Below are 25,835 nucleotides of genomic sequence, written 5' to 3' on the forward strand. Positions count from 1 at the left end.
TATTACCTACAAAGTGCACTAATTTTGACCAGGGCCCCATATACAGTTGAAGTCGGAAGTTTACATACACTTAGGTTGGAGTCATTAAAACTAGTTTTTCAACCACTCCACAAATTTCTGGTTAACGAACTATAGTTTTGACAAGTCGGTTAGGACATCTACTTTGTGCATGACAAGTAATTTTTCCAACAATTATTTACAGACAGATTATTTTCACTGTATCACAATTCCAGTGGGTCAGAGGTTTACATACACTAAGTAGACTGGAATTTTCCAAGATGTTTAAATGCACAGAAAATTATGTAATGGCTTGAGAAGCTTCTGATAGGCTAATTGATATAATATGAGTCAATTGGGGGTGTACCTTTGAATGTATTTCAAGGCCTACCTTCAAACTCAGTGCCTCTTTGCTTGACATCATGGGACAATTTATAGAAATCAGCCAAGACCTCATCCTTGGAAGGAATTTCCAAATGCCTGAAGGTACGACATTGATCTGTACAAACAATAGAAAGCAAGTAAAAACACCATGGGAACACGCAGCCGTCATACGGCTCCGGAAGGAAACGCATTTTGTCTCCTAGAGATGAATGTAATTTGAAGCGAAATGTGCAAAGCAATCCCAGAACAACAGCAAAGGACCTTGTCTACTCCAGCATCTTCACAGGTACAAAATTATCTATATCTATAGCCACATTAAAACGAGTCCTATATCGACATAACCTAAAGGGCTGCTCAGTAAGGAAGAAGCCACTGCTCAAAAACTTTGCTTTGCTACAGGAGGAACTGGTGCACTTCACAAAATAGATGGCTTCATGAGGACGGGAAAATTATGTGGATATATTGAAGCAACATCTCAAGACATCAGTCATGAAGTTAATGGGTCTTCCAAATGGACAATGACCCCAAGCATACTTCCAAAGTTGTGGCAAAATGGCTTATTAACCTGTTATGGCTGCAATCCTGATATCGGGATTGATATGACAACTACCAGTGAAAATAGAGGGCGACAAATTCAAACCACAGAAATCTCATAATTACAATTCCTAAAACATACATGTGTCTTATATCATTTTAAAGCTATTCTCGTTGTTAATCCCACCAATGTGTCCGACTTCAAATAGGCTTTTCAGCGAAAGCACTACAAACGATTATGTTAGGTCTCCACCAAACCACAATAAGCACAGCCATTTTCCAGCAAAATATAGCATTCATAAAAAGCATAAATAAAGAAAATTAACCACTACCCTTGAATTATCTTCATCAGATGACACTCATAGGACTTCATGTTACACAATACATGCATGTTTTGTTTGATAAAGTTCATATTTATATAAAACAAATCTGAGTTTACATTGGCTATTTAGATTCACTAGTTCCAAAAACATCAAGTGATTTTGCATAGCCACATCGTTTCAACAGAAATACTCATCATAAATGTAGATGATAATACAAGTTATACACATGGAATTATATATATACACCTCTCCTTAATGCAACCGCTGTGTCAGATTTTTTTTTAAAGTTGACGGAAAAAGCAACCCATGCAATAATCTGAGACGGTACTCAGAACAGTAGCCAAATTAGCCTCTATGTTGGAGTCAACAGAAACCAGAAAATACATGATAAATGTTTCCTTACCTTTGATGAACTTCACCAGAATGCAGTCCTAGAAATCCCAGGTCCACAATAAATGCTTGATTTGTTCGAAAATGTCCGTTATTTATGTCCAATTAGCTACTTTGGTTAGCGCGTTTGGTAAACAATTCCAAAGTCACAAAGTGCGTCTACTATAACGTGACGAAATGTCCAAAAGTTCTGTAACAGTCAGTAGAAACATGTCAAACAATGTACGCAATCTTTAGAATGTTGTTTACATATATCTTGAATAACATTCCAACCTGAGAATTAGAATGACTTCAGATGAGCGATGGAATGCAGGTCCTTCATCTGTGAAAGCATGGTACACTCAAGGCTGTGGTGACTATTTCTTGTGTCAATCAACCCCCCTTCACATTAGAGTCATCAGACAAAGTTCTACTGACTGCTGACATCTAGTGGAAGGCGTAGGAAGTGAAAACTCATCCATATCTCACTGTAATTTCAATGAGACCTTGGTTGAAAATCTGCCACCTCCAGAAAAAAAACAGAAAGTGGAATTTCTCAGGTTTTTGCCTGGTATATGAGTTCTGTTATACTCACAGACATAATTCAAACTGTTTTAGAAACTTCTGAGTGTTTTCTATCCAATACTAATAATAACATGCAAATATTAGCAACTATGACTGAGGAGCAGGCCGTTTGATATGGGCACCTTTCATCCAAGTTACTCAATACTGCCCCTGCAGCCATAAAAACTTAAGGACAACAATGTGAAGGTATTGGAGTGGCCATCACAAAGCCCTGACCTCAATCCCATAGAAAATGAGTGGGCAGAACTGAAAAAGTGTGTGCAAGCAAGGAGGCTTACAAACCTGACTCAGTTACTCCAGCTCTGTCAGGAGGCATGGATAGCAATGCTACCGAATACTAATTGAGTGTATGTACATTTCTGACCCACTGGGAATGTGATGAAAGAAATAAAAGCTGAAATAAATCATTCTCTCTGCTATTATTCTGACATTTCACATTCTTAAAATAAAGTGGGGATCCTAACTGATGTAAAACAGGGACTTTTTACCAGGATTACATTTCCGGAATTGTGAAAAACTGAGTTTAAATATATTTGGCAAAGGTTTAAGGAAACTTCTGATTTCAACTGTACATATGAGATGAGGAAAGCAGCACGTAAACATTATTAATGTGACTAGAGTTCCATTAAGTGATCAGTGATCCCAAGTCTATGTAGATAGGGCGGTAGCCTCTAAGGTGCAGGGTTGCGTTACCAGGTGGAAGCCGGCTAGTGATGTCTGATGGCCTTAAGATAGAAGCTGTTTTTCAGTCTCTCAGATTTGATGCACCTGTACTGACCTCGCCTTCTGGGATGAACAGGCCGTAGCTCGGGTGGCTGATGTCCTTGATAATCTTTTTGGCCTTCCTGTGACATCGGGTGCTGTAGATGTCCTAGAGGGCAGGTAGTTTGCCCCTTGTGATGTGTTGGGCAGACCGCACCACCCTCTGGAAAGCCCTGCGGTGCAGTTGCCATACCAGGCGGTGATAGAGCCCGGCAGGGCCAAGCCGTATTTCTTCAGCCTCCTGAGTTTGAAGCTGTTGCGCTGTCTGTGTGGGTGGACCATTTAAATAATAATAATATAATATATGCCATTTAGCAGACGCTTTTATCCAAAGCGACTTACAGTCATGTGTGCATACATTCTACGTATGGGTGGTCCCGGGGATCGAACCCACTACCCTGGCGTTACAAGCGCCATGCTCTACCAACTGAGCTAAATCATTCTCTCAGCTATTATCCTGACTCTGACCTCTTCCCCTGCTCCGTGGCTGTGACTCACTTTGAGCTCACAGAACAGGGCTGCAGGAAACTGAGAAAAAATGGACTCGAAATTGAGTCTCATAGTAAAAAACAGCACCTGAAGGACTCAGACCATGAGAAACCAGATTCTCTGGTCTGATGAAACCGAGACTGAAATCTTTGGCCTAAATGCCAAGCATCATATCTGGAGGAAACCAGGCACTACTCAGCACCTGGCCAAAACTATCCCTACGGTGAAGCATGGTGGTGGCAGCATCATACTATCGGGATGTTTTTCCACTGCAGGGACTGGTATACTGGTCAGGATCGAGGGATGAACAGAGCAAAGTACAGAGGGATCCTTGATGAAAACCTGCTCCAGTGCTCAGGACCTCAGACTGGGGTGCAGGTTCACCTTCCAAAAGGACAACAACCCTCAGCACCCAGCCAAGACAATGCAGGAGTCTCTAAATGTTCTTGAGTGGCCCAGCTAGACCCCGGACTTGAAACCGATCAAACATCTCTGGAGAGACCTGAAAATTGCTGTGCAATGACGCTCCCCATCCAACCCGAGTGCTTGAGAGGAGCTACAGAGAAGAACGGGAGAAACTCCCCAAATACAGGTGTGCCAAGCTTGTAGCGTCATACCCAAGATGACACGAGACTGTAATCACTGCCAAAGGTGCTTCAACAAAGTACTGAGTAAAGGGTCTCTACACTTTAAAATGTAAATTTGACATTTAAGTTTATTTGTATATATATTTGTAAATAATTCTAAAAACCTATTTTTGCTTTGTCAATATTGGGTATTGGGATGCAAAGGTTTTGTCTTTAATGCATTTTAGAATAAGGCTGTAATGTAACAAAATGTGGAAAAAAGTGCAGGGGTCTGAATACTTTCCAAATTCACTGTAGTCTGCCTTCCATCACTGAACATGGGCAGTACAAAGGAGAGCTACAACGTTAAATGTAATATTCTGTACTAGCTAGGGTGTAAAGGAGAAATGTGCTTTCATTTGGCAGCGGTGGCAGGGTAAATCGAGTAGAGAAATTGAGCTCTTGATGAGGCATGAACACTTAGGGCTCTCACTTCAGTCGAGGAATGATTTATTTTAATGGTCACCCAGGGACCCACTGTTACACTGTGTTGGAATGTGTTGGCGTATTAGAAAAGGAAAGCTGATGTCAGGCTGATGTTCATTCTGTTGGTTCATTTAGGTGTGTGAGTAGTAGAGTACAATGAGAGAGTTGTGTCTCAAATGGCACATTATTCCCTATTTAGTGCACTACTTTTGACCATAGCCCTATAGGGCTCTTGTCAAAAGTAGTGCACCATATAGGGAATATGGTGCCATTTGGGACAGAGCCTCATCACTGAGAAAATGGCAGAGCCTGAAGCGTGATTGATGTCACATCAATCCGGAAGCTGAGTAGCTAGAGGATTCACACACTAATCTCTGACTTCAGCAGGACAGCTCAAGTGTCTGTGTTCCCTAATTAGCACACTTCTTTTGACCAGGCTCTGGTTAACAATAGTGCACTATGACAGGTTATGCCCCCTACCCCAAGGCAGTAATAATGAAAGAAAGTTCTGCTTTAAAATAATGAAAATAACACAACAGGCACAATTTCACAGTTCTCAGAATAGCCTATTGTAACCTACCTCATGTGCAAGTGTAGCCTAGCTTGAATATAACCAATGAAAACATAGCAATACAAACTAGCAGTCTTACAGCATTTACATCAGATATCCCAATAACAAACTAAAATAAATAAAGAATGACACCCGTTACTGTGTTCATGGAGTCTGTATGAGGGCTGGCAGGGACAAAAATAACAGAAGGAGCCTGCAACGTTGTCACGGTAATATTCTTCTCCTTATGAATGGCTAATTAGGCCTAAATGTGCATTATTCATAGTGCCCCATCTTATCCTTGCACTACTGTGTAATGTCAAACAACTGAAAAGTCCACAACTTTAGATGTCCTCTTCTTTCAGGACATAAGTAAATCACTTCAACTCACATCTCTCCTCTGGTGTCGGTAACAATTCTTATCCATCACTCTGGCTGATAGCTAGCTCCATCGATTGATCTCACGTTAATCGTGAAGGCGAAAATGACAGTCATTCGGTGGTGTGGGACCATCCTCTTCCAGAACTAGCACGTTATGTTTCTCCAACGACACTTACTTACTGAATTTGGGTCTTCTTTACTTGTTATCGTTTTCTCTCTCTCCTCCTTTTGCAACACATTTGCTTGCGCACTCCCTTGCTCCACCTTTCCCCAGGACCTTTTCAGAGCCGGCCGTTACGTCATCTGGCACATAGTCTTGGAAAGTCACGGTATAAAACCTCAAAAGCGATATCCCTGGACTCCGCCATACATGCTTCAGATAATACTGATAGACATGCAATGGTGCTGTGCTATTTTGTTCTTTTTTGCATTGTTTGTAACTCATATTGTACATAATGATGCTGCTACCATCTCTTATGACCGAAAAGAGCTTCTGGACATCAGAATAGCAGTTTCTCACCTTGAACAGGACTATGTTTTTTCTTTAATTAACGCAAAGGATATACTGCCAAGTAAGAATTCGCTGATGAGTAGGTAAATCACCAATACCCTCCGTATTATTAGCCAATGTGTAATCATTTGAAAACAAACTGGACGATCTACGGTTACGACAATACTACCAACAGTACATAATTTAAAATATATATATATATTGTTTCACTAGACGTGGCTGAACAACGACACTGATAAAATAGAGCTGGCTGCCTTCTCCGTGCATCAGCAGGACAGAGCAGCTACGTCTGGTAAGACATGGAGTGTTATGCTAGCACAGACTGGAATATTTTCCGGGATTCTTACGATGAAATTGAAGAGTATACCACCTCAGTCATCGGCTTCATCAATAAGTACATCAATTATATCGTCCCCACAGTGACTGTACCTACATACCCAAACCAGTAGCCATGGATTACAGGAAATATCCACACTGAGCTTTAAATTTGCATGGAGTGGCTCGCTTGTGGGCGTGCTGGCAGGATATGACAGCACCTTCAGTTGTGCTTCAAGAATTCTGCATGGCAAATTTTCATGAAGGTCTGGTTATACACAGACAAATTGTTATATGCTATGGAGGTTTCTAATCCAACCTCAGGTACCCTAATATGTAAATAATCAATCAAATTTAAGACGGAATATATAGTGTTCAATACCCGAAAAGAAGAACGAGGAGCCAAAAGACTAGTCCTTCTGAGGGATACTTCGAAAGAATACAAAACTGACTGTTGACATCTAGTGGTAGCCATAGGAACTGCAATCTGGGTCCTAATTATTAGACTTTCCCATTGACAAGCGTTGAAAAGTCCAATGATCTCAACAACAACAAAAAATCCTAGATGGATTGTCCTCTGGGTTTCGCCTGCCAAATCAGTTCGGTTATACTCACAGACATTATTTTAACAGTTTTAGAAACTTTACAGTGTTTTCTGTCCAATACTACCATGCATATGCATATCCTAGCCTGGGAGCCTAAGTAACAGGCAGTTTACTTTGGGCACCTCAGTTATCCAAGCTTCCGAATACTGCCCCCTAGCCTTAAAAAGTTAATAACGGTGTTGTGTGTGGCCACGCAGTCATGGGGGAACAGGGAGTGCAGAAGGGGACTAAGCACACACATTTAAGTTCCCATGTGTTGAGAGTCAGCGTGGCGGAGGTGTTGTTACCTGCCCTCACCACCTCGAGTGGCCCATCAGGAAGTCCAGCATCCAGTTGTAAAGGGAGGTGTTCAGTCCCAGGAACCTTAGCTTAGTGATGAGCTTCGAGAGCACTATGGTGTTGAACGCTGAGGAGTAGTCAATGAACATCAATCTCACATAGATGTTCCTCTTGTCCAAATAGGAAAGGGTAGTGTGGAGATTTTCATCTGTGGATCTGTTGGGGCAGTATGCGAATTGGAGTGGGTCCAGGGTGTCTGGGATGATGGTGTTGATGTGAGTGCTACAGGGCGATGGTCATTTAGACAGGTTACCTTAGTGTTCTTGGGCACAGGGAGTATGGTGGTTTGCTTAAAACATGTAGGTGTTACAGACTGGGTCAGGGAGATGTTGAAATTGTCAGTGAAGACACTTGCCATCTGGTCAGCGCATGCTCCGAGTACACGTCCCGGTAATCCATCTGGTCCTGCGGCCTTGTGAATGTTAACCTGTTTAAAGGTCTTACTCATGTCGGCTTCAGATAGTGTGATCACACAGTCGTCCAGAACAGCTGGTGCTCTCATGCATTGGTTCAGTGTTGCTTGCCTCGAAGCAAGCATACCAGGCATTTAGGACATCTGGTTGGCTTTTGTCACTGGGTAGCTCGTTGCTGGGTTTCTTTGAAATCCGTGATAGTTTGCAAGCCCTGCCACATACGACAAGTTTCAGAGCCGGTGTAATAGGATTAGTTCTTAGTCCTGTATTGACCCTTTGCTTGTTTGATGGTTTGTCGGAGGGTGTTGCGGGATTTCTTATCGGTGTAAGAGTTAATGTCCCGCTCCTTGAAAGCGATAGCCTTTAGCTCAGTGCTGATGTTGCCTGTAATCCATGGCTTCTGTTTGGGATGTGGATGTATTGTTACTATGGGGATGACATCATCAATGCACTTATTAATGAAGACGGTGACTGATCTGGTAATCTCTTTTATTCCGTCGGATGAATCCCAGAACATATTCCAGTCTGTGGTAGTGAAACTGTTCTCTATATTAGCATCCGCTTCATCGGACCACTTCCGTATTGAGTGCGTCACTGGTACTTCCTATTTGAGTTTTTATTTGCAAGTACAAATCAGGAGGATACAGTTATGGTCAGATTTGTAAAATCGAGGGCGAGGGAGAGCTTTGTAAGCGTCTGTGTGTGGAGTAAAGGTAATCTAGATTTTAGTTGCACAGGTGACATGCTGTAGAAATGATGTAAAAAGGATAGAGTTGAAGGGAATAACAGCCTATTTTGATTTCACGACGCCAGGACAGCGGAGTCAATCACCACCTTCCGGAGACGCCTGAAACCCCACCTCTTTAAGGAATACCTAGGATAGGATAAAGTAATCCTTCTCACCCCCCCCCCCTTAAAAGATTTAGATGCACTATTGTAAAGTGGCTGTTCCACTGGATGGCATAAGGTGAATGCACCAATTTGTAAGTCGCTCTGGATAAGAGCGTCTGCTAAATGACTTAAATGTAAATGTAAATGTAAATTTCATTTTTTTTTTGCTCTGATCTTAACAACGCTAGGGCTGCAATCCCGTTAACGGGAATGACAGCCAGTGAAAGTGCAGGGCGCCAAATTCAAAACAACAGAAATCTCATAATTAACATTCCTCAAACATACATCTATTTTATAACGTTTTAAAGGTAATCTTGTTGTTAATCCCACTACAGTGTCCGATTTCAAATAGGCTTTACAGCGAAAGCACCACAAACAATTGTGTTAGGTCACCACCAACTCACAGAATATTTCAGCCATATTTCCAGCCAAAGAGAGGAGTCACAAAAAGCACAAATAGAGATAAAATGAATTACTAAGCTTTGTTGATCTTCATCAGATGACACTCATAGGACTTCATGTTACACAACACATGTATGTGTTGTTTGATAAAGTTCATATACAAAAATCTCAGTATACATTGGCGCGTTACGTTCACTAGTTGCAAACACATCCGGTGATATTGCAGAGAGCCACATCATTTTTCAGAAATACTCATTATAAATACAATTGTTAGACATGGCAATATAGATATACCTCTCCTTAACCTGTAGTGACGCCCAGCCCGTGAACAGGACGGTTATCATCATCTGACACTAATTAGCATAACGCAACAGACATAAATCTTCCTAGAAAATATTGCTATTCATGAAAATCACAAGTGAAATATATTGGAACATTGGAACACAGCTTAGCCTTTTGTTAATCACCCTGTCATCTCAGATTTTTAAAATATGCTTTACAGCCAACACTAGACAAGCATTTGTGTAAGTTTATCATAGCCTAGCATAGCATTATTCCTTGCTAGCAGCAGGCAAACTTGTCACGGAAATCAGAAAACAATCAAATTAAATCCTTTACCTTTGATGAACTTCGGATGTTTTCACTCACGAGACTCCCAGGTAGACAGCCAAAGTTGATTTTTTTCCCAAAATATTATTTTTGTAGGCGAAATAGCTCCGTTTGTTCTTCACGTTTGGCTGAGAAATCGCCCGTACATTGCGGTCACCACAACGCCGAAAAATATTCAAAATTAGCTCCATAATATCGACAGAAACATGGTAAACGTTGATTAGAATCCATCCTCAAGGTGTTTTTCTAATATCTATTCGATAATATATCCGTCGGGACAATTCCTTTTTCTCTTGGAACGATTGTAATGGCTACCTCTGCACTTGACGCGAGAATCTCTCTCGGAGCCACCATGTGACCACTTACGCAATGTGCCCCCATACAGCTATTCTTCAACAGAAATGCGTAAAACTACGTCACAATGCTGTAGCCACCTTGGGGAATACGTAGAAAGCGTAAGCTCGTTGATGGTACATTCACAGCTATATAGGGAGTCATTGGAACGCAGCGCTTTCAAAACCTGGGGCACTTCCGGATTGGATTTTTCTCAGGCTTTCGCCTGCAACATCAGTTCTGTTATACTCACAGACAATATCTTTACAGTTTTGGAAACGTTGGAGTGTTTTCTATCCAAAGCTGTCAATTATATGCATATTCTAGCATCTTTTCCTGACAAAATATCCCATTTAGAACGGGAACGTTTTTTTTTCTTCAAAAAATGAAAATACTGCCCCCTAACACCAAAAGGATGCAACCGCTGTGTCAGATTTCAAAAAACTTTACGGAAAAGAAAACCATGCAATAATCTGAGACGTCGCTCAGAAAATAAATAAAATGATCCGCCATGTCAACAGAAATCACAAAATAAATATTCCCTTACCTTTGACGATTTTCATCAGAATGCACTCCCACAATAAATGCTTGATAACGTTGTTCGATAATGTCCATTATTTATGTCCAAGTAGCTACATACCTTAATAATGCCTTATGAACCTGTCTTCGATGACAATCCATCAAGCCACTATGAGGTCTAACTGTGTTGATTCTAAGCTTCCTGAAGCAACCGGAAGTGGTTAAAATCACCCTAAAAGTGTTTTTCCATACCCAACCTGATGTTTGATAAAAATAGAGAATTCAACCCTGTGTAAATCAGTCAGTTCTTAACGTAAAACTCAGGATTCTGTAAAAGCATACCCCTATGAGGATATGCATTCACGTTCAGCTTCCTGTGCCAACCGGAAGTGCCAAAATTGGTGTCATATGGGCTGTTTCGAAGGGTTAAAAAAGTCAGATCTTTCCAAAACTTCATATGAGTGATTAGGCAAACCTCATGAATGTAAATCAGTCATGTCTCCCATAAAATCTCCAAGAAAAATTCACACACACACACACAGCTTGGACGGAGTGACACAGTGTGGTGCGTAGAGACAGACAGAGCCTGTAATAGTTACCTTTGTTCGAACTAAAATAAAAATGTAGAAACCTATTCTAGAGCTCAGGTCGATAGTGCGTAGTGAGTTATGTGGCTCTAGAAAGTTCTCGGACCGAGAAACAGCCTCGTACATTTGCAATGACTTCAATTCATTTTGACCATTACGAAAATTACGACATCTAGAAAAGTCCCAGAGTCGCAAGACTAGGTCCATTGTAACCGGGTCAGCCCATGGAGACAGACACCAACGTTTCTGTCCGATAGCTCATTCAAGGACCCCGTAGCAAGCACCAATTAAGGTCTTGCTCGGGCACCAAATGACTTATCGTGCCGAAACTTGGGATTCAGGGTTGCCTCAGCTAGGCCTACACATAATGTCAGAACTGGACCCGCAGCTAGAACGTAACTACGTGTTTTACGTTTTTATTATGGTTTGAACAGAAGGCCCTGTGAATTTTGGGCCAGCTCTGAAGTATGTGATAGTTGGCTTCTAAACGAGTTGGAAAAAGTGGGTGTGGTGTCAGTTCGTATCAGTTTGGTGTCAGAATGACATCTAATTGACTGATGGACGTTGACTTGCTGGATTGACTTTTGTCCATTTGCAACCTCTTAGTTAAACAGTGAGGTACAATCACCAAAATGACATTCTGAAATCAACACCAACGAGCGATGGAGAGGAACCACTATCACTGCCCGGCCGTCCCGAGTTCATCAGGCCAGTCAATTTAGCATTTCTGCAGGATTTTTGAGCATGACAAATTCTTGATGGTAAATGCCCATTGAAACATATTGCAAATACAGGTGCTTATGGGGGGGATACGTTTTTGAAAAAATGTTTTACTTTTGGGTCTTGACTTGTGTTACATTTGCAATATGAAAAATCACAGTGGAGTGCACTCGCCTCTTTTTTTTTTTTTTTAAGGCAAGTCAGTTAAGAACATATTCTTATTTTCAATGACGGCCTGGGAACAGTGGGTTAACTGCCTGTTCAGGGGCAGAACGACAGATTTGTACCTTGTCAGCTCAGGGGTTTGAACTCACAACCTTGCGGTTACTAGTCCAACGCTCTAACCACTAGGCTACGCTGCCGCCCTGACAATCCAACAATCTGTTGGATTGTTGCAGTGTTACACTTGGCATTTACCATATGGCATTTGCATTCAACTTTGAATGAAACAACGCCGAATTGAGTGGTATTGGACACAGTGTATATGGTTTGTGCAGTGCCAATGACTTCCCATTCATTTTTGTACATTTCAGGGTGTTCCCTTACTTTTGTTAGGGCGTTTAGTACACAAATCCAAACGCTCGTGCAGGTCCATCCGAACGTCGGTCGAAAACTTCAAAAGGTTATATTACAGGTCGAAAAACTTGTCAAACTAAGTATAGAATCAATCTTTAGGATGTTGTTATCATAAATCTTCAATAAAGTTCCAACCGGAGAATTCCTATGTCTGTAGAGAGGTCATGGAACCTGGCTCTCTACCAGAACACTGACTCAAAGAGCTCCCATCCGGCTCCACAATACAGTAGAAGCCTCATTCAAGTTTGTAAAGACAGTTGACATCCAGTGGAAGCCCTAGGAAGTGCAACTTTATCCATATCCCACAGTGTATTCAATAGGGGCTGGGTTGAAAAATCGACCAACCTCAAATTTTCCACTTCCTGTTTGGATTTATTCTCAGGTTTTGCCTGCCATATGAATTCTGTTATATTCACATACATCATTCAAACAGTTTTAGAAACTTCAGAGTGTTTTCTATCCAATACTAATAGTGATATGCATATATTAGCAACTGGGACTGAGGAGCAGGCCGTTTACTCTGGGCACGTCTGGGCACCTTTCATCCAAGCTACTCAATACTTCCCCTGCAGCCATAAGAAGTTCACCTTTTTAGTAAATAATGTTTATAGCATTGTTTCCTATGACTGAAAAGATCTTCTGGACATCAACTATCACTGACCTCAATCTGGATGATGAATTAAACTTAGATATTACTCCGCTGTTGGAGCTAGAAACATAATTATTACGCTACACCTGCAATAACATCTGCTAAACACGTGTATGAGACCTCCACGATGAGAGAAACCTGCATCCCAAATGGTACACTATACCCAATATGGTAAACTACTTGACTTTTGATTAAAGCCAAAAGTAGGGCACTACATAGAAAGGGTAGGGTAGGGTGCCATTTGGGAACTAGACAGGAGCATGACCAGTGGTTCATCTCCACGTACCACACCACCACCGTGTCAATTCCTTTTTCTCCTCTGACTTTGCTGCTGTCTCATAGAGGACCCAGCCAGTTGAGCAATGTGTGGTTGTGACTCCTCTGCCCAGTTTTATTCAAACATGGTGGCAAGATGAACGATCAAGCTGACTAACTCTGATAGATCGGTCATGGAGGGTGAGAGGCGTGGGATGACTTAGGGCCGTTGAGGAAGCTGTAATTCAATAGGCCACTTTCCAGGGCCCTACAGAGGTGTCAGCCTGCTAGACACATGGAGGGAGATTGCGGAGGAGGGAGGGAAGATGTGCCCGGTATTTGATTTGCTCAACATGGGGAAGGGACATGTTCAAACCCATCTCTTTCTTCCATATGTCCTGCCTGAGGCTAATCTGTGTCATACAGACTGGACAAGAGGAGCCATTTCACCACTGGTACTCCCTATTAATTCCACCATACAGTACAATAACCTATGAATACCTTTCATACATTTTCTCCATTTTCTTTCTCTCTGCAGTGTTGAGAAGCTTTTCACTGCTAGTCCACACTTTTTTACGAAGCATGTTTACAAAGCATGTGACAAATAACATTTGATTTGATGTGTTATATTTCATAGAGCTAAAGTTATAATAATCCTACAGTTCAAGGGACTACAGTGCATGCTCTGTTTAAGTGTTTAAAAATGTATAAAGTCTTTAGGATCTGGGGGTGTTTCTTAACATAAGGATGCCTCAAACATTACAAGGAATCTATTATTGACTGTTTCCTCCCACTGTATTATTTTCAAGATGGTTTATAAAAAGGGTTGTGAAATAAGCTTTCTTCTAATTGTCTCGTTACATAAGCTGTGTGAGGAGGATGTAAGATTGGAGTAATCCACACACAGGTCTTTTCTCGATTCGATTTGCTCAACTCCTGCGTTCTCTCTTCTCCGTTCTTGCTTGCGTCCTTTTGAAAAAGGTCAAACGTAATCGAGGAGAGGTGGCAAGAAGTGAATGTGGACGAAAATGTGCTTTTATGAAATGGAAATGAGAAGTTCGTTCTCCTCAGGCAAATGACGTTTACATTTTATAGCCAAATGGATAAGTAGCATATAGTTTTTAAAATGTGTGCATACTTTTCTCCTCTGACAATACAACATCTGATTCAAAGGGGATGTAGCAGATATCAAAACTCTTCCGTGGTAGGACACACTTGTGCTTTCTCACCAAAAGGAGGTTATCGAGGAGGGGAGGACCATTTTCCGTTTGCTTACTAATGAATTTACTTTACATACTTCTCGATCACTTATCGGTTTCCGGTCAGAGGATGGACTTTTGCCCAAATTAGACACCCACACATACAGTACATCACAGAGCAGGTGAAAATGCTGTGTGACAGGTGTCACTTAGTTGTGATTTGTTCCAGGTGTTATCTGTTAGTTTGGGGTGGGGTTTTCCTTTTACTGTAAATGCCCAGTTTCCCTGTCTCCATCACATCTCTTTTTACCCGTGTACAAGATGGCTTGTGCTGGGAGGACGAGAGCTGGGGACAGTGTGGCTTAGTTCAAATTCAGAAGATCCAAATCGTGTACGTGTGCGTGCGGGGAGAATGCTCATCTCCCTTCAGATCCGTTCTTCTTCTCCCAGAACACGCCTTTCATTAACTTCAAGCACTTTTGTAAATCGTTATTGAAAGCTAACGTTGAATCTAACTATTGTGTGTTGTACGAGTGACAGAGCCGAAGATAATGTTTGACATGTGCAAAGCGCTCCTATTATTGGTTACAACCTATGTGTTGTGATTATTTGCTTTGTTTGCTGCTCTATAACCCATTAGTTCATATGCCACCCTGATATATAAGGCAGAGTCAACAAGAAGAACTACACGTTTGTTTCATCACAAAACCAGAGAGCAACATCTGTCCGGTGAAGTCCCCAAAACATATTGCATGTAACAAACAGTCTCATGATCTACAGTATGATCAAGCAAGTTAATGTTTGCGTAAGTTTTGGATTACTAAACAACTATTGATTTAGAACCACAGAGGGTTACCGCAAGCCACAAAATATACAGGAGCTGCTTCCGCTACAACATTCCAGCACCACATCACCTATGCTTAGTCCAATACAGCGAAAACTTAAAGATACCAACAACTATCCAATCAACGTAAGCTAAATATCATGTGGCTGTCCATAGGAATGATTTCTCTCTGTGTGCAAACGCAAGAAGAAAAAACATGTTTACTCTCCCTACTTGTAGAGGAACACCTATACCATCCTTCTCTCTTTCATGTTGCCAAAACAGTCTATGACTGTCATACAGTATCCTACACACTTTTTGTCCTAATGTCACGTGTGCTCCCTCTCCGGCCTCTAGGTCACCAGGCTGCTTGTTATGGCGCACACCTGTCACCATCATTACGAGCACCTGAGCATCCTCAGACTCACCTGGACTCCATCACCTCCCTGATTACCTTCCCTATATCTGTCACTCCCCGTGGTTCTGTCCTCAGGTGTTACTGACTCTGTTTTCATGTCGGTGCATTGTTTGTGTTACGTGTTTCATTTATTGCTTCCTGACTCTCAGCGCACTCGTTACACCTAGACTAGGTTACCTGACTAAAGGACATGCTAACTAGCCTAACTTAGTTTCATGGGCAACAATGAGCTACCTACTGTAGTTAATGTAAGCCTACTACATCTAGCTACATATTGAACTTCCATCCTCTCAGGCCAGGGGCAGAATGTTATAGAACCACTGTTATAGTCATTGGCCGGTATACCAAGCCCAAATCCCTATCTCCATCCATGACTAATTTAGCAAAGGACTGATTTTCGTTCCATATGAATCGAATCATTTTCTGACTGCACTACTTTAGTTTTGAACAAAACTTTCCAAACATGTTTGCCCATGGTAGAAGTGGTAAGAAAGTGACTTTTTGAAGCTGAATGCCAAAACATTCAGGAGACAGAGGTGCTCAAAGTTGACCCGTTTTGCATCCCCACCCTAACATGAGACATCCATGTCTTTATCACTGAAAAATATAAACAAGGTGGTGTAGTGGCTACAACCTTCTCCCTGTCACAGAAAACCTGCATAGTTCCTCACTGAGAAGAGATAAATTGCGCTCATGAGCCGCTCGCCAGACACTCCTCCGATGTGGAAATCTGAACTTAAAACGACAAGAACTTTCCTTTTATGACTCTGTCTATGTAATTGGCAGGAAGTTCAAAAAGTAAAGTAAGCCCTCTGTGTTGTGCTAAGCAACGCTCCTTAATTCTTCACCGGGGAGGCATATGTTGCATCAAAAGACAGAAGGGAGTGATGAGTGAGCTTCTGACACATACAGGAAGTGAGGTCTTCCATTTCCTAATAATTGCTCCCACAGTTGATTTCTTCAAACCAAGCTGCTTACCTATTGCAGATTCAGTCTTCCCAGCCTGGTGCAGGTCTACAATTTTGTTTCTGGTGTCCTTTGACAGCTCTTTGGTCTTGGCCATAGTGGAGTTTGGAGTGTGACTGTTTGAGGTTGTGGACAGGTGTCTTTTATACTGATAACAAGTTCAAACAGGTGCCATTAATACAGGTAACGAGTGGAGGACAGAGGAGCCTCTTAAAGAAGAAGTTACAGGTCTGTGAGAGCCAGAAATCTTGCTTGTTTGTAGGTGACCAAATACGTATTTTCCACCATAATTTGAAAATATATATTTTTTTTCCTTCTGTAGCACAGTTGGTAGAGCATGGCGCTTGTAACGCCAGGGTAGTGGGTTCGATTCCCGGGACCACCCATACGTAGAATGTATGCACACATGACTGTAAGTCGCTTTGGATAAAAGCGTCTGCTAAATGGCATATATATTAAAAATCCTACAATGTGATTTTCTGGATTTTTTTCCCTAATTTTGTCTGTCATAGTTGAAGTGTACCTATGATGAAAATTACAGGCCTCTCTCATCTTTTTAAGTGGGAAAACTTGCACAATTGGTGGCTGACTAAATACTTTTTTGCACCACTGTATATGTTTATCAAGTAGTCTTGCTTGTCCCAGAGCAGCGTGAAACGTTGCTGAAATAGTTGACCACATGCAGGTAGGATATTGCTTGTTGGGGGTGAATTTTCACACAGTAGCCAGACTATTAAACTAATCTTTGGATAACAGATCGGCTCTCGGAACTCATTAACACACGTTATTGTGTGTGTTTCGATATTTTCTCTCTCACACACTTGCTGTCTTGACCTCTGAATGCTCGGCTATTGAAAAGCCAACTGACATTAACTCCTACACTCTAAAAAGAAAAGGTTCCTGGAGTATCCTTTTGGGGTTCTTCAAATGGAAACTGTGGGGGGAACCCCTATTTGTTCTTCGAAGAACCCTTGGTACAAACATATTATTGAATTCAATAAAAAAAGTTTTAAATGTGTATGAAGTAGTGGTGCTTGTCTTAGCAGCGCGAAACTGTGCTGAAATAGTTGACTACATGCAGGTAGGCTATTGCTTCAAATCCTATTAAAACACTTGGATGACTATGGTTGTTCCAGGAAGCAATAATTTGTTGACTTCATTTCTGTCAATCATTGAAATGTATTCCCATAAATTTACATTACCAGATGTGGTTGGAAAACAATGCATTTGGTGGACTCGGTAAGAGTCTATTGTCCTGCTGATAGCCCTTCAAGGGTGCATGTCTTCTTTTGTATTCTTAAAAGAACTCCAGGCCTAATAATGCAAAAAAATAATGCTTATGTGGATATTTTGAAGCAACACCTCAATACATCAGACAGGAAGTTATAGCTTGGTCGCAAATGGGTCTTTCAAATGGACAATGACTCCAAGCATACTTCCAAAGTTGTGGCAAAATGGCTTACGGACAACAAGGTCAAGGTATGGGAGTGGCCACCACCGAGCCTTTACCTCAATCCCATAGAACATTTGTGGGCCGAGCTGAAAAAGTGTGTGCGAGCAAGGAGGCCTACAAATCTGACTCAGTTACACCAGCTCTGTCAGGTGGAATGGGCCAAAATTCACCCAACTTATTGTGGGAAGCTTGTGGAAGGCTTCCTGAAATGTTTGACCCAAGTCAAACAATTTAAAGGCAATGCTACCAAATACTAATTGAGTGTAGCTAGCAAGCTAGTCAATGTTAGCCAGTTAGCTTGGGTGCTTGACTGCTGTTGTTAGGTCAGAACGCTCAGATCAACACTACTCCTCTGCAAGAGCGTCCAGTGTGCGCTCTGAATGGTCCGAGAGCAAAACGCTCAATACTGTGTACAAACGCCCACAGTGCACTATGAGCACATTCTGGCACTCCAGATTAAATTTACGATCACACCCGTAGTATAAACCAGCCTTTAGTCTTGAGTATCTTTGGTTGTTTAGTACATGGCCGCACATGTGAATCCTTAAAGAGATGCGTGGGGCTAAGGCTTTAGAGGGTGTCAACAATGCTGAATGGGTGTAGACAAAGAAGAGCTCTCCGGTAGGTACCTACACAGTAGGTGTACCAGGGCATTTGCTCAAAACTGAGGTTACAAGTTTATTAACTTTCAAAGCAGAATAACTTGCCCATTGTTCAACTGTAGTATATGATATACCATTTTCTAGCTATGAGTCCCTACTTTTATCTAATATAAAAAAATGCAATTTCAGGCCTCCCGAGTGGCACAGCGGTGTAAGGCAATGCATCGCAGTGCTTGAGACGTCACTACAGACCCGGGTTCAGTCCCAGGCTGTGTTGGAGCCGACTGTGACAGGGAATCTCATGAGGCGATGCACAATTGGCCCTGCGTCGCCCGGGTTCGGTTGCAAGTTGTACAGTGTTTTTTCCAACACATTGGTGCGGTTGGCTTCTGGGGTAAGTGAGTGGTGTGTCAAGGAACAGTGTGGCTTGGTAGGGTTGTGGTTTGGAGGACGCATGGCTCCCAACCTTCGCCTCTCCTGAATCCATAAGCGATTTACAGCGATGGGACAAGACTAACTACCAATTGAATATCACGAAATTGGGGAGAAAAATGGGTAAAAAGTAATAATAATACTTTTTTAAAATTGAATTTTGCTACATAAGACCGAATCGAGCCGGTCGGTCACATATATTGAATGCATTAACAGAAATTACTGTCACCATACAATGAATACCCATGAAATGGCAAAACAGAACGCATTCTGGAGAGAGATCTGTCTTGTGCATCTGAGCCACAATCCCCATAATCTTGGACCGTGTCCTCCCTGCAGCCTCCTCCGTGGATTAGACGCAAATCAGACAGGTGTCTCGTGTACCATAAAAATATTTATATATTTGCAACTGCAGGACCCAAAAAATCTAACATTTTCAATACAGATCCCTTTTGTCATACAGTATTCCATATACTGTAAGGCACCCAGACCTTATGAAAGTTGCACACAGTATACCCTTAATCTTGTAATACATAGCCATTTCTGTCATCCATTGTGACATTGTGGGAGGATAACCAACCTTCCAATTAATGGCAATGCATTTCTTAGCCACTATAAATGCTAGCTTACACAGTTTCTTCTGATAACATTCTCCAGTATCAACATTTCCAAGCAAACAAAAACAGGGAGAATCTGTACACATGCTGAGATTAAATAACATACTCGATGCCTGATTTCTGCCAGCCTTCACAAGCTCATAACATTCAAATATGTCCCCTTTTGTGTTTCACACCTTCAACAGAGGAATTACATTTCTGAGTGCATTTTTTTATTTTTTATTTCACCTTTATTCAACCAGGTAGGCTAGTTGAGAACAAGTTCTCATTTACAACTGCGACCTGGCCAAGATAAAGCATAGCAGTGTGAACAGACAACAACACAGAGTTACACATGGAGTAAACAATAAACAAGTCAATAACACAGTAGAAAAAAGTCTAAAATTGTGTGCAAAAGGCATGAGGAGGTAGGCGAATAATTACAATTTAGCAGATTAACACTGGAGTGATAAATGATCAGATGGTCATGTGCAGGTAGAGATACTGGTGTGCAAAAGAGCAGAAAAGTAAATAAATAAAAACAGTATGGGGATGAGGTAGGTAAATTGGGTGGGCTATTTACAGATGGACTATGTACAGCTGCAGCGATCGGTTAGCTGCTCAGATAGAAGATGTTTAAAGTTGGTGAGGGGGATAAAAGTCTCCAACTCCAGCGATTTTTGCAATTCGTTCCAGCCACATGCAGCAGAGAACTGGAAGGAAAGGCAGCCAAATGAGGTGTTGGCTTTAGGGATGATCAGTGAGATACACCTGCTGGAGCGGGTACTACAGGTGGGTGTTGCCATCGTGACCAGTGAACTGAGATAAGGCAGAGCTTTACCTAGCATGGGCTTGTAGATAAATCTGGAGCCAGTGGGTCTGGCACCGAATATGTAGCGAGGGCCAGCCGACTTGAGCATACAGGTCGCAGTGGTGGGTGGTATAAGGTGCTTTAGTAACAAAACGGATGGCACTGTGATAAACTGCATCCAGTTTGCTGAGTAGAGTATTGGAAGCTATTTTGTAGATGACATCGCCGAAGTCGAGGATCGGTAGGATAGTCAGTTTTACTAGGGTAAGTTTGGCGGCGTGAGTGAATGAGGCTTTGTTGCGAAATAGAAAGCAGACTCTTGATTTTAAATTGGAGATGTTTGATATGGAAGGAGAGTTTACAGTCTAGCCAGACACCTAGGTACTTATAGATGTCCACGTATTCTAGGTCGGAACCATCCAGGGTGGTGATGCTAGTCGGGCGTGCGGGTGCAGGCAGCGAACGGTTGAAAAGCATGCATTTGGTTACTAGCGTTTAAGAGCAGTTGGAGCGTGATTGCACAGCGGAGCGTGGCTGAGGTGCACCCGTGACCGGCTCGGAAACCAGATTGCACAGCGGAGAAGGTACGGTGGGATTCCAGATGGTCAGTGATCTGTTTGTTGACTTGGCTTTTGAAGACCTTAGATCGGCAGGGCAGGATGGATATAGGTCTGTAACAGTTTGGGTCCAGGGCGTCTCCCCCTTTGAAGAGGGGGTTGACCGCGGCAGCTTTCCAATCCTTGGGGATCTCAGAAAATACGAAAGAGAGTTTGAACAGGCTGGTAATAGGGGTTGCGACAATGGCAGCGATACGAAAAAGAGTTTGAACAGGCTGGTAATAGGGGTTGCGACAATGGCAGCGGATAGTTTCAGAAATTGAGGGTCCAGATTGTCAAGCCCAGCTGATTTGTATGGGCTCATGTTTTGCAGCTCTTTCAGAACATCTGTTATCTGGATTTGGGTAAAGGAGAAGCTAGGAAGGCATGGCCAGCCGTTGATAAATGCTTGTTGAAGTTTTCGTTTATCATGGATTTATCGGTGGTGTCCGTGTTCCCTAGCCTCAGTGCAGTGGGCAGCTGGGAGGAGGTGCTCTTGTTCTCCATGGACTTTACAGTGTCCCAGAACGTTTTGGAGTTAGAGTTACAGGATGCAAATTTCTGCTTGAAAAAGCTGGCTTTTGCTTTCCTGATTGACTGCGTGTATTGGTTCCTGACTTCCCTGAACAGTTGCATATCGCGGGACTATTGGATGCTATTGCAGTCCGCCACAGGATGTTTTTGTGCTGGTCGAGGGCAGTCAGGTCTGGAGTGAACCAAGGGCTATATCTGTTCTTAGTTCTGCATTTTTCAACGGAGCATCCTTATCTAAGATGGTGAGGAAGTTACTTTTAAAGAATGAGCAGGCATCCTCAACTGACGGGATGAGGTCAATATCCTTCCAGGATACCCGGGCCAGGTCGATTAGAAAGGCCTGCTCGCAAAAGTGTTTTAAGGAGCGTTTGACAGTGATGAGGGGTGGTCGTTTGACCGCGGACCCGCGGCGGATACAGGCAATGAGGCAGTGATCACTGAGATCCTGATTGAAGACAGCGAAGATGTATATGGAGGGCCAGATGGTCAGGATAATGTCTATGAGGGTGCCCATGTTTACAGATTTAGGGTTGTACCTGGTAGGTTCCTTGATGATTTGTGTGAGATTGAGGGCATCTAGCTTAGATTGTAGGACTGTTAAGCATATCCCAGTTTAGGTCACCTGACAGAACAAACTCTGAAGCTAGATGGGGGGCGATCAATTCACAAATGGTGTCCAGGGCACAGCTGGGAGCTGAGGGGGGTCGGTAAGCAGGCGACAACAGTGAGAGACATATTTCTTGAGAGATTAGTTTTTAAAATTAGAAGTTTGAACTGTTTAGTGTATGGACCTGGAAAGTATGACATTAATTTGCAGGCTAGACTGCAACTCCTTCCCCCTTGGCAATTCTGTCTTGACAGAAAATGTTATCGTTGGGTATGGAAATCTCAGAATCAGGGTTGGCAGAGTGTGCTAAAGCAGTAAGTAAAACAAACTTAAGGAGGAGGCTTCTGATGTTGACATGCATGAAACCAAGGCTTTTTCGATCACAGAAGTCAACAAATGAGGGTGCCTGGAGATATGCAGGACCTGGGTTTACCTCCACATCACCCGCGGAACAGAGGAGGCTATCAAAACTGGTCACCTAGAGCGTTGGGGACAAAGAATAAAAGGAGCAGATATCTGGGTGTGGTAGAATATATTCAGGGCATAATGCGCAGACAAGGGTATGGTGGGGTGCGGGTACAGCGGAGGTAAGCCCAGGCACTGGGTGATAAGAGAGGTTGTATCTCTGGACATGCTGGTTGTAATGGGTGAGGTCACCGCATGTGTGGGAGGTGGGACAAAGGAGGAATGAAGAGTGGAACTAGGAGCTCCATTGTAAACTAAAACAATGATAACTAACCTGAACAACAGTATACAAGGCATATTGACATTTGAGAGAGACATACAGTGAGGCATAAAGTAATCGCAGTTGTTGATTGGGAGAGCTAGCTAAAACAACAGGTGAGACAACAACAGCAGGTAAAATGGCGATGACTCGGCAGAGAGGGTCGGATTAACTACACACAGAGCCTGAGTTCGCGGCTGGGGCCGACAGATAAAAAAATTAAATTAAACAGAATGGAGTACAATGATTAAAGGACAGTCCAGCAGTGTCACCCGCTAGCACACGGGCGACACTGCGTTTAAAGTTAGTAGCTCGGGGCTAGTAGAAGCGTCTGCTCTGACGGAGACTGGTTGAAGGCACAGCGGATGGAGTATTCGTCGGCAGGCCAGTCGTGGTGGTGCGGCGGGGCGCCGTGTCGACAGAGAATCCAAGCCTGATGGCGAAAGAGGTATTGTATAATTTAGTTTGCTAGCCGGGAGATGCGCCTGACTCACGGCTAACTGGAGCTATCTTCGTGGCAGTGGCGTTAGCCACTATAGCCAATCGGTAGCAGCGGTGATCAAGCAAGCTGTGAGCTAGCTAGCTGTAAGCTAGCTGTGAAGATCAGAAGTAATGGTCCAGGGATTACAGCAGGAATCCGGCGTTGTTGTGGAGAGACAGTCCGATACTGGTAGACTGGCGAGTATTATCCAGGCTAAAAACAGGGCTGGTATCCGTGCAGAAGGTAAAAGCAGCTATCAGTGGCTAACAATGACTAAATAGCTTGTAGCTAATTAGCTGGTTAGCTTCTGGAGGTTCTTGAATGTGTTCTAAAATTTAAAATAATTGCGATTCAGTATCACATTGGGTGAGGCAGGTTACCGGAAGGTATAATCAAATAAAAAATCGAAAAGAGATTGAAAATAAAATTGATATATACAAACAATACACGAGAGGACGAACAAAACACGTCTTCACTGCTACGCCATCTTGGATTAGATATTGGATGATATTATGTTTCACTGGCATATAGTATCTTCTATGGCTGGTGTGATTAGAACACTTATTTAGAACGTCCAGTTTTGATTGACGGAACAGTCAGCATTTGAGCTAGCCACACTGTTTTTCATAGAAACATTTTGCACAAACACAGTCCTTGCAAAGTTATGTGACAAATGTATTTTTGGATACAATGTTCAGACATTCACCAAAGTAGGGAGAGCATAACAATCCAGCCAAACTGGAAAATGTAGGCTACGTTCGTACTAGAGGAAAGATTGACATATCACAAGCGTCATATTTAGATAACTCTCGGCTGACAGAAACCACAATATGAATTAGCTAATAGCAATTACTATTTATAATTCATCGCATCATGGGTGAGCTCACCATTGATATAAATAATTGAGTAAAACACTTTCTAGAAATGTAAAGTAATCCGACGATGGGTAGTTTGTGCGCACCGCCGTGTTCTTTTTCTCTTCATGTCAACCAAAGACGAAATGAGTTTGATCTGTTTGCAGAATGCATGTTAAAGGGGGTGTGTCATCTACCATCATTCACTTCCAGAAGTTTACTTGAAAGATTAGTGAACCCTCCCTCACCTAATTTTGTTATGACATCTTTGGTCTGACAGACGTTTACGGTGAAACCCAGAATGCATTGTATGTCAACAAACATGGTTCCACACATAGCTGGAATTAGCTTAGCTCATCATAATCAGCACAACAACCAAAAAAGTATTTTACAAACATATGTGTCCATTGCAATCTGTTCAAGAATCGGAATGCATGATTTGTCACCGGAACTTGAAAGCATGTAAATAAAACAATAAATAAATAATTAATTTACCACACAAAACATTTTCTGATAGTGATTTATTGATACAAGTGGCGTGTGCTGGCAGTCAATAACATAACTTCTGACACCAACTCTGAGCCATTCAGTGTTGTTATTTACAGTATTTAGTCAGCCACCAATTGTGCAAGTTCTCCCACTTAAAAAGATAAGAGAGACCTGTAATTTTCATCATAGGTACACTTCAACTATGACAGAGAAAATAAGGAAATAAAATCCAGAAAATCACATTGTAGGATTTTTAATGAACAACCAAAGGGAAGGTGGAACAGCTGACACGAGAAAGAAAGATCAAACCAGACTGTTTGCTATAACTTCAAAATGGGGGCAGTGGATAAGGAGCACATGATAAACATCTTTGTGGAATGCGCTTGAAAAACTACCAAGTGGTATAAGAAGATATTTTTCCATCTGATCGACACTGCTGCCCTCAATAGCCACATAGTTCACTGCCAAATAACATGTGAGACTACTGAACAAGTTTTTTTTCTGATTGGACGTACAGTTCACATACATATCCAATTAAAGTGACAACGTCTCACCCACCTACCCACTCCCTCATCCTCCCCACTCCCTCTCCTCCATAGGTAAAGTCATTATCTACCAAAAGTACAGAGAAAACCTGATGAGAGAGCTGCTGGAAGAGCACCACACCCCTCAGTGCCCATCCACTGGGGGCTGTCCTACTGCAGACAATTCCCTATGCCTCACTGCAGATAAGCCCCTCAAACTGCTGCTCAAGGCAGTCTCACACGGGAGGCACTACAAAGTCTGCCTGTCTGGCACCAGGAGAAGGAAGCAGAGGAGATTGACAAAGTACATGTGACACACCTCTATGTGTTTTGCCATGCTTTGGGGAGTACCGTATGCTCAAGCACTATTGAGCACATCTGCAGCAATTACTGACTGACTGACTTTGACAGGTGACTTGACAGGTGACCTGTCATGATACTATGCCTTTCAAGATGAGGGTTGGAAATGCAGTTGTCGTTCAATCACTGCATGAAAATTAAATGTGGGTTACGCATGTTCACAAGCTGCCAGTCTTTTCTTGACGTTTTATTCTCTCTAGTAAAACACGTTTTTGT

General features: G+C 42.3%; 1 pseudogene; it reads left to right on the forward strand.

Moving 5' to 3' along the window:
* LOC127913263 (slit homolog 1 protein-like) overlaps positions 1–25,573 on the forward strand; it is a 106,840-nt pseudogene extending 81,267 nt beyond the window's left edge.
* Positions 25,574–25,835: the final 262 nt, after the last annotated feature.

This window comes from Oncorhynchus keta, chromosome 2, assembly GCF_023373465.1.
Source record: "Oncorhynchus keta strain PuntledgeMale-10-30-2019 chromosome 2, Oket_V2, whole genome shotgun sequence".
Taxonomy (NCBI): domain Eukaryota; kingdom Metazoa; phylum Chordata; class Actinopteri; order Salmoniformes; family Salmonidae; genus Oncorhynchus; species Oncorhynchus keta.